We start from the raw sequence: 7,978 nt of genomic DNA on the forward strand, positions 1-7,978 counted from the left end.
ATGCTAAGCAGGAAGTGTGAATCAGGCGGTATAGCGATACCAGACTTCAAACTATACTACAGAGCAATAGTAACAAAAACAGCATGGTACTGGTACCAAAACAGGAGGGTGGACCAATGGTACAGAATAGAGGACACAGTAACCAATCCACAAAACTACAACTACCTTATATTTGATAAAGGGGCTAAAAGCATGCAATGGAGGAAGGATAGCATCTTCAACAAATGGTGCTGGGAAAACTGGAAATCCATTTGCATCAAAATGAATCTGAATCCCTATCTCTCGCCATGCACAAAAGTTAACTCAAAATGGATCAAGGAGCTTGATATTAAATCAGAGACATGGCATCTGATAGAAGAAAAAGTTGGCTACGATCTACATACTGTGGGATCGGGCCCCAAATTCCTCAATAGGACACCCATAGCGCAAGAGTTAACAACTAGAATCAACAAATGGGACTTACTCAAACTAAAAAGTTTTTTCTCAGCAAAAGAAACAATAAGAGAGGTAAATAGGGAGCCTACATCCTGGGAACAAATCTTTAATCCACACACTTCAGATAGAGCCCTAATAACCAGAATATACAAAGAACTCAAAAAATTAGACAATAAGATAACAAATAACCCAATCAATAAATGGGCCAAGGACCTGAATAGACACTTCTCAGGAGGACATACAATCAATCAATAAGTACATGAAGAAATGCTCACCATCGCTAACAGTCAGAGAAATGCAAATCAAAACTACCCTAAGATACCATCTCACTCCAGTAAGATTGGCAGCCATTAGGAAGTCAAACAACAATAAGTGCTGGAGAGGATACGGGGGAAAAGGGCACTCTTGTACATTGCTGGTGGGACTGCAAATTGGTGCAGCCAATTTGGAAAGCAGTATGGAGATTTCTTGGAAAGCTGGGAATGGAACCACCATTTGACCCAGCTATTCCCCTTCTCGGTCTATTCCCTAAAGACTTAAAAAGAGCATGCTACAGGGACACTGCTGCATCGATGTTCATAGCAGCACAATTCACGATAGCAAGATTGTGGAACCAACCTAGATGCCCTTCAATAGATGAATGGATAAAAAAAATGTGGCATTTATACACAATGGAGTATTACTCTGCATTAAGAAACGACAAAATCATAGAATTTGGAGGGAAATGGATGGCATTAGAGCAGATTATGGTAAGTGAAGCTAGCCAATCGTTAAAAAACAAATACAAAATGACCCCTTTGATATAAGGGGAGTAAACAAGGACAGGGTAGGGACGAAGAGCTTGAGAAGAAGATTTACATTAAACAGGGATGAGAGGTGGGAGGGAAAGGGAGTGAGAATGATATATAAGAGGAAAGGAGGGGTAAGACAAGATAATACAAATGGAAGAAATGATTTACAGTAGAATGGGTAGAGAGAGAAAAGGGGAGGGGAGGGGAGGAGAGGGGGGATAGTAGAGAATAGGACTGACAGCAGAATACATCAGACACTAGAAAAGCAATATGTCAATCAATGGAAGGGTAACTGATGTGATACAGCAATCTGTATACGGGGTAAAGTTGGGAGTTCATAACCCACTTGAATCAAACTGTGAAAGATGATGTATTAAGAACTGTGTAATGTTTTGAACGACCAACAATAAAAAATAAATAAATAAATAATCCAAATGAAGAAAAGGAAGGAGAGGGGCTGGGGATGTGGCTCAAGCAGTAGCGCGCTCGCCTGGCATGCGTGCGGCCCGGGTTGGATCCTCAGCACCACATACAAACAAAGATGTTGTGCCCGCCGAAAACTAAAAAATAATAAATATTTGGGGCTGGGGATGTGGCTCAAGCGGTAGCGCGCTCGCCTGGCATGCGTGCGGCCCGGGTTCGATCCTCAGTACCACATACCAACAAAGATGTTGTGTCCGCCGAGAACTGAAAAATAAATAAAAAAAGATAAAATAAAAATAAATAAATAAATAAATAAATAATAAATATTAAAAAATTCTCTCTCACTCTCTGTCTCTCTCTCTGTCTCTCTCACTCTCTCTTTAAAAAAAAAAGGAAGAAGAGAAAAAGAACAGGAGAAAGCAAAACAGAAAGCAGTCAATTTTAATTACACTAATTATTAATACTAATTAATTAAAATAAATTTAAATATATATTTAAAAAGTGTTTATATGTGCGTATGTATATAATATATAAACTCTTTTTCGCAACATTAAGTATTAAACTTAGAAGTGTTGTACATTCCTAGCCCTTTTAATTCTTTATTTTGAGGGCCTTTCTATGTGTCCAGGCTGGGTTTGAACATGCCATCCTCCTGCCTCAACCTCCTGAATCGCTGGGATTAGTGGCATACCTACATCCAGCTAAATAAAACATAAATTGATTAAGTACTTCAGTTAATAGACAAAAGTTTTCTAAATAAAAAATAAATATTCAAACAGGTTGAAATATTTAAAGTGAAAATAGGTATACCTTGCATATATAACCAAAAATGACTTAGTGTTACTATATTAATAAAACATAGTAGACTCTAGGACAAAAAGTATTATTGAAAATAGTCTGGCAGTTCCTGAGAACATGAAGCCACATTACCGTATGACCCAGAAATTCAACTACTAGGTATAAACACAAAACAACTGAAAGTAAGGACTCAAAACAGATACTTGTACAACTGTGTTCAATAAGTATTCCATAGGTGGACAGATAAACAAAATGTGACATTGACATGCCATGGAATACTAGTCATTCATAAAAGGGAATGAAGTCTGACATACCCCACAACATGGGTGAACCCTGAAAATATGTGCTAAGTGAAATAAGCCAGACATGAACGGATGCATGTTATATGATTCCATTTATATGAAATGTATAGAATAGGCAAATTACAGAAATATAAAGTAGATTAGAGTTTACCAGGGACTGAGGGAAGGAGGAACATAGGGGGGTTTCACTTAATGATTACAGTTTCAGTTTGGGGTGATGAAAAATTTTTAGTAATAGATGATGGTTATAATTGCATACATTAATTGACTTAAATGACTAATTAATGCCACTGGATAGTACACTTAATAATAGTTAAAATGGCAAATTTTATATTATGTATATTTTACCATAATAAAAAGTTGGGGCTGGGGTTGTGGCTCAGTGGTAGAGCACTTGCCTTGCACGCCTGAGGCACTGGGTTCGATCCTCAGCACTACATAAAAAATAAATAAAGGTATTGCGTCCATTTACAACTATTAAACTCATTAAAAAGTTACTAAGATATAGATAATCACTTCTTAAGAATACAAGTTCAATTTACTGAGAAAAAAATTTAGAAATGTAAAACTTTTATGTCTTAATAACATGCCCCAAATTATGTAAGAGAAAATTAGAAGAACTATAAGGACTACAATCAAATGGGAAAGTAAAAAAAACTCTCTTCATAACTGATAGAACAAAAATTATTAAGTAGAGAATTCAATGATGATGAATAAAGTTAAACTAATTGAGAACAAATATTATATTCAACAACTACGTAAAAAATATTCTGCTCACATTCCCAGCACCACCATAAAAAAAAAACAAATTTAACTACATAGATCACTTCAAAGATATACTAAGTTATTTGGGAAATTTAAACTCAAAGAAGGTCATTTAGAAATTTAAAGACATGCTTCTAAATAACTCCTGGGTCAAAGATAAAATCATATTGGAAATAGATATGTATTAAATATCACATTGAATCCTATTAATATGTACAATTATTACCTGTTAATTTAAAATTTTTTCATTTTAAAAATTTTGTAAGAATGGTTTTCAAAGAATACTATCTAGTAAAAACTTGTGGATAAAGTAAAAAAATGCTTAGAGTACTGATTGGACCCTAAAGTTATATTAGAGAAAAAAAGACTAAAAGTTACAAGTTAAACATCTATTTCAGGATAATTAGAAACAAATTGCAAAATAAATGAAAATAAAATAGTAAGAAATAAAGAAAGATGAACTAAATACATGATATAGAAAAAAATATAACAGAAACAATAATGCCAATATTGAATTCTTTGAGAATACTAAAAAATTAATTTTAAATAATAAAAATAAGCAGTTCTTATTCAAATCTTTTGGGAGATAAAAGAGAAAGAAAAAACACAAGATCAAGAATGAAAGGAGGGCATATTATTCCAGATGTTGCAGACATTGAGAAGATAATAAGAGGATATACTATCAGATTTAATGACAATGCATTTGAGAATGTGGACCTTATAGACTATTTCCTAGGGATAAAATTAGCAAATCCTATAGTGATAGAAGAATCTTGAATAATCCCATAACCAATCATTACATCAGCTGAATCACTCATAGAAAAAAAAAAAAACACAAGGAAAATTCCAGGACCAAAAATCTTTAAGGTAACCTTATCATTCTTTTAAAGAATGAAGCATTCTGATATCAAATAAAAACATTAAACATTATGGGCTGGGGTTGGGGCTCAGTGGCAGAGCGTTTGCCTAGCATGTGTGAGGCACTGAGTTCGATTCTCAGCACCACATATAAATAAATGAAGTAAAGGTCCATTGACAAGTAAAAAAAAAAAACAAAAAAACAAAACATTAAACATTAAAGGGAGAACAACTCCCAAGCTCATAATAAAGTAAAACTCATCATGGACAGTAGTAGGACAAAATATAATTTCAGATGAATTTGATATATGGACATAAATTACAAAACTGAAACAAACTGCTAACAAAATGAATGCAGCAATGCATAACAATAATATGTATATAATCAAGATAGGTTATCTTAGGAATACAAAACTGGGTTAATATTTGAAATTGAGTTAGTGTAATTTTTCATATTAATAAACTTAAAAATAATTATTGACCACCTCAATATCTTGAGAAAAAGTACATGGTAAAAATCAGTGAATTTTAAAATATATATATATTTTTTAGTTGTAAATGGACACAATACCTTTATATTGTTTATTTATTTTTATGTGGTATTGAGGATCAAACCCAGTGCCTCACACGTGTGAGACAAGCGTTCTACCGCTGAGCCACAACCCCAGCCCCCAAATCAGTGAATTCTTAATTTTAAAAAGCAACAAACTTGAAACAAAAGGGAACCTTTAAGGCTAACAAAGGGTACGTAGAGAAAATCTGCAGAAAAATGTCATGCAGAACAGTGAAATACTAAAAGCTTTCCCTTTGACATAAGGTAAGATTTAAAAATGCCTACTACCACCTCTTCTGTTCAACATTACAATGGTAGTTTCTTAAAGATCAGTGGCAATGTAATGTATAATCTGAAACCACACCAGTGAACTATATATTAAATATATTAAAATTCATCTATCGTTTCCACTTTGAAACTTTTACTTATGAATAATTTTATGACATTAAACATTAGTCATTTGGAAAATATTGGTTCATTGGGTCATGCAGATATTCCCAATGTCAGCACATTTTCTTATATGATATTTTAAAATATCACATTTGTTTCTGTCACTACTAATCTCTTTAGGCAAGATAAGATGTACACTCAGCGGATGAGATTTAATAAAAGTAATTTTTACTGCTTCATTAAAGTTACTCTATTTTGGGGGGCAGGTACTGGGGATTGAACCCAGGAGTGCTTAACCACTGAGCAACATCCCCAGTCCTTTTCATTTTTAATTTTGATACAAGGTCTCACTAAGTCGCTAGGGCCTAAGTTGCTGAGGATGGGCTTGAACTTGCAATCCTCCTGCCTCAGCCTCCCAAGCTGCTGGGATTACAGGCATGTGCCACCACACCTGTTTTCATTAAAGAAACTCTTAAATTAAATTGTCCTGCTTTTCTTTTTAATGCTTATTTTTTAGTTTTAGATGGACATAATATCTTTATTTTTATGTGGTGCTGAGGACCGAACGCAGGTCCTCACACATGCTAGGCAAGCATTCTACCACTGAGCCAAAACTGCAGCCTATGTCCTGCTTTTTTTTTTTTTTTTTTTTTTTTTTACTGTAAATGTTGTGGCTTGGGTCTGAAATGTAGCCCAATAGCCCATGTGTTGAGGATTTGGTTCCCAAGCCTCAGTGTTCAGAGATGGGGCCTTTGGAAGGTGATTCAATCATGAGAGCTCAGACTTTGTAAATGGACTGATCCATTTATGAATTCATGACTTAATGGGCTATTGGAAGGTGATGAAAACCTCAGAGGTGGGGCTTTGCAGTAGGAACTAGGTGACTGGAGGAGCACCCTTGAAGGATATATTTTGTTCCAGCGCCCTCTCCTATCTGCCCTATGGCTACCATGCAGTGAGCAGCTTTGTTCCACAGTGTGCTCCCAGTCATAATGTTCGGTTTCACCATAGGCATAATAGCAATGAAACCAGCTGACCATGGATTTGAAACCATGAACCAAAAATAAATATTTCCTCTTTTAAAGTTGTTTTTCTCAGGTCTTTTGTCATAGCAACAGAAAGCTAATGCAATGAACAAGTTACGCTGAAGAACACAATGACCACCAGTACTGTTTGGTGCTGCTGCCTTGATTCATGCCCAGCACCCATCAATTTTATCCAGCAATACTTGTACTGTATCAGTGCAGATGTTAGAACAATAAAAAATACAAATAATGCATTATTATAAATAGTTTTGTCTTTACAGATCCAGAAAGATTAGGATGTCCATCAACCACACTTTGGGAACTGATATTCTGATACCAGTCTCAGGGTAGGTTGCTATGTCAGAAAATACATTTAAATTTGTCTTAGTGCAATGCATCACTTTTCCAAGTGGATGTACTAATTTATATTCCCATCAACACCCTTTGAGAAGTACCATCAGTCCACATTATCACAAACAGCTGGTATGTATTGGTATTTTTTGTGGTTTTCTGTTCCACTTCCCTCTTTAATAACAAGGGGAATAATAAGGTGGAACATGATTTTATATGCTTCTAGGGTAAATGGAATCTCTCTCTTATGCACTGTTTATTCATCTTCTGCCCATTTTTTTTTCTATTGGGTTATCTGACTTTCTCATGTGGATTTGTGTGAGTTTTTATATTTTCAATCCTAGTTCTTTGGTGGTTATACCTGTAGCTAATATCTTCTATGCTGTGGTTTGAATTTTCAATCTCTCATGTATCATTTCATGAAAAGAAGTTCTTAAATGTAGACCAATTTAGTACCTTTTTAAAAAATTATCATTTATGTCATCTTTTTATTATTTAGGAAGTATATATCCCAAAGTTATAAAAAAATTTTTCACATCATTTTCCTAAATATAACAGTATTTTCATTTTTTAAAATGCCTTATTTTCCGAGTGCCATGGCTCACTCCAGTAATTCCAGCTACTTTGGAGGTTGAGGCAGGAGAAGGCCAGCCTGCCTCAAAATAAAAAGAAGAAGAAGGAAAAAAAAAAAAAGAGGCTGGCAATGGATGTAGCTCAGTGGTAAAGTGCCCCTGAGTTCAACCACCAGTATCACAAAATAATAAATAAATAAATAGATAAAACTTTAAAAGTACCTTATTTATGTTAGCATATGGGCTGGGACGTAGCACATCTACCTAGCATGCATGAGGCCCTGGGTTCAATTCCTAGTACTAGGGGGAAAAAATGTTAATATATAATGAGTTTATCATTGTTATTTCAAATAAATTAATAAATGCTTAGATTTTTTTCTCACTTTTCACTTTGAGTGCAGTAAACATTAATAGATATCTACATAGACAAAAGCTCTATGGGATCCTCAACAATTTTTAAGAATGTACAGAGACTCTTTTTTTTTTTTTTTAAGAGAGTGAGAGAGAGAGAGAGAGAGAGAATTTTTAACATTTATTTTTTTAGTTCTCAGCGGACACAACATCTTTGTTGGTATGTGGTGTTGAGGATCGAACCCGGGCCGCACGCATGCCAGGCGAGCGCGCTACCGCTTGAGCCACATCCCCAACCCTGTACAGAGACTCTTGAGACCAAAATGCTTGAGAACTACTGTCCTAGAGAAACTTGCATATTGTG

Source organism: Ictidomys tridecemlineatus, chromosome 11 (genome assembly GCF_052094955.1).
Source record: "Ictidomys tridecemlineatus isolate mIctTri1 chromosome 11, mIctTri1.hap1, whole genome shotgun sequence".
Taxonomy (NCBI): Eukaryota; Metazoa; Chordata; class Mammalia; order Rodentia; family Sciuridae; genus Ictidomys; species Ictidomys tridecemlineatus.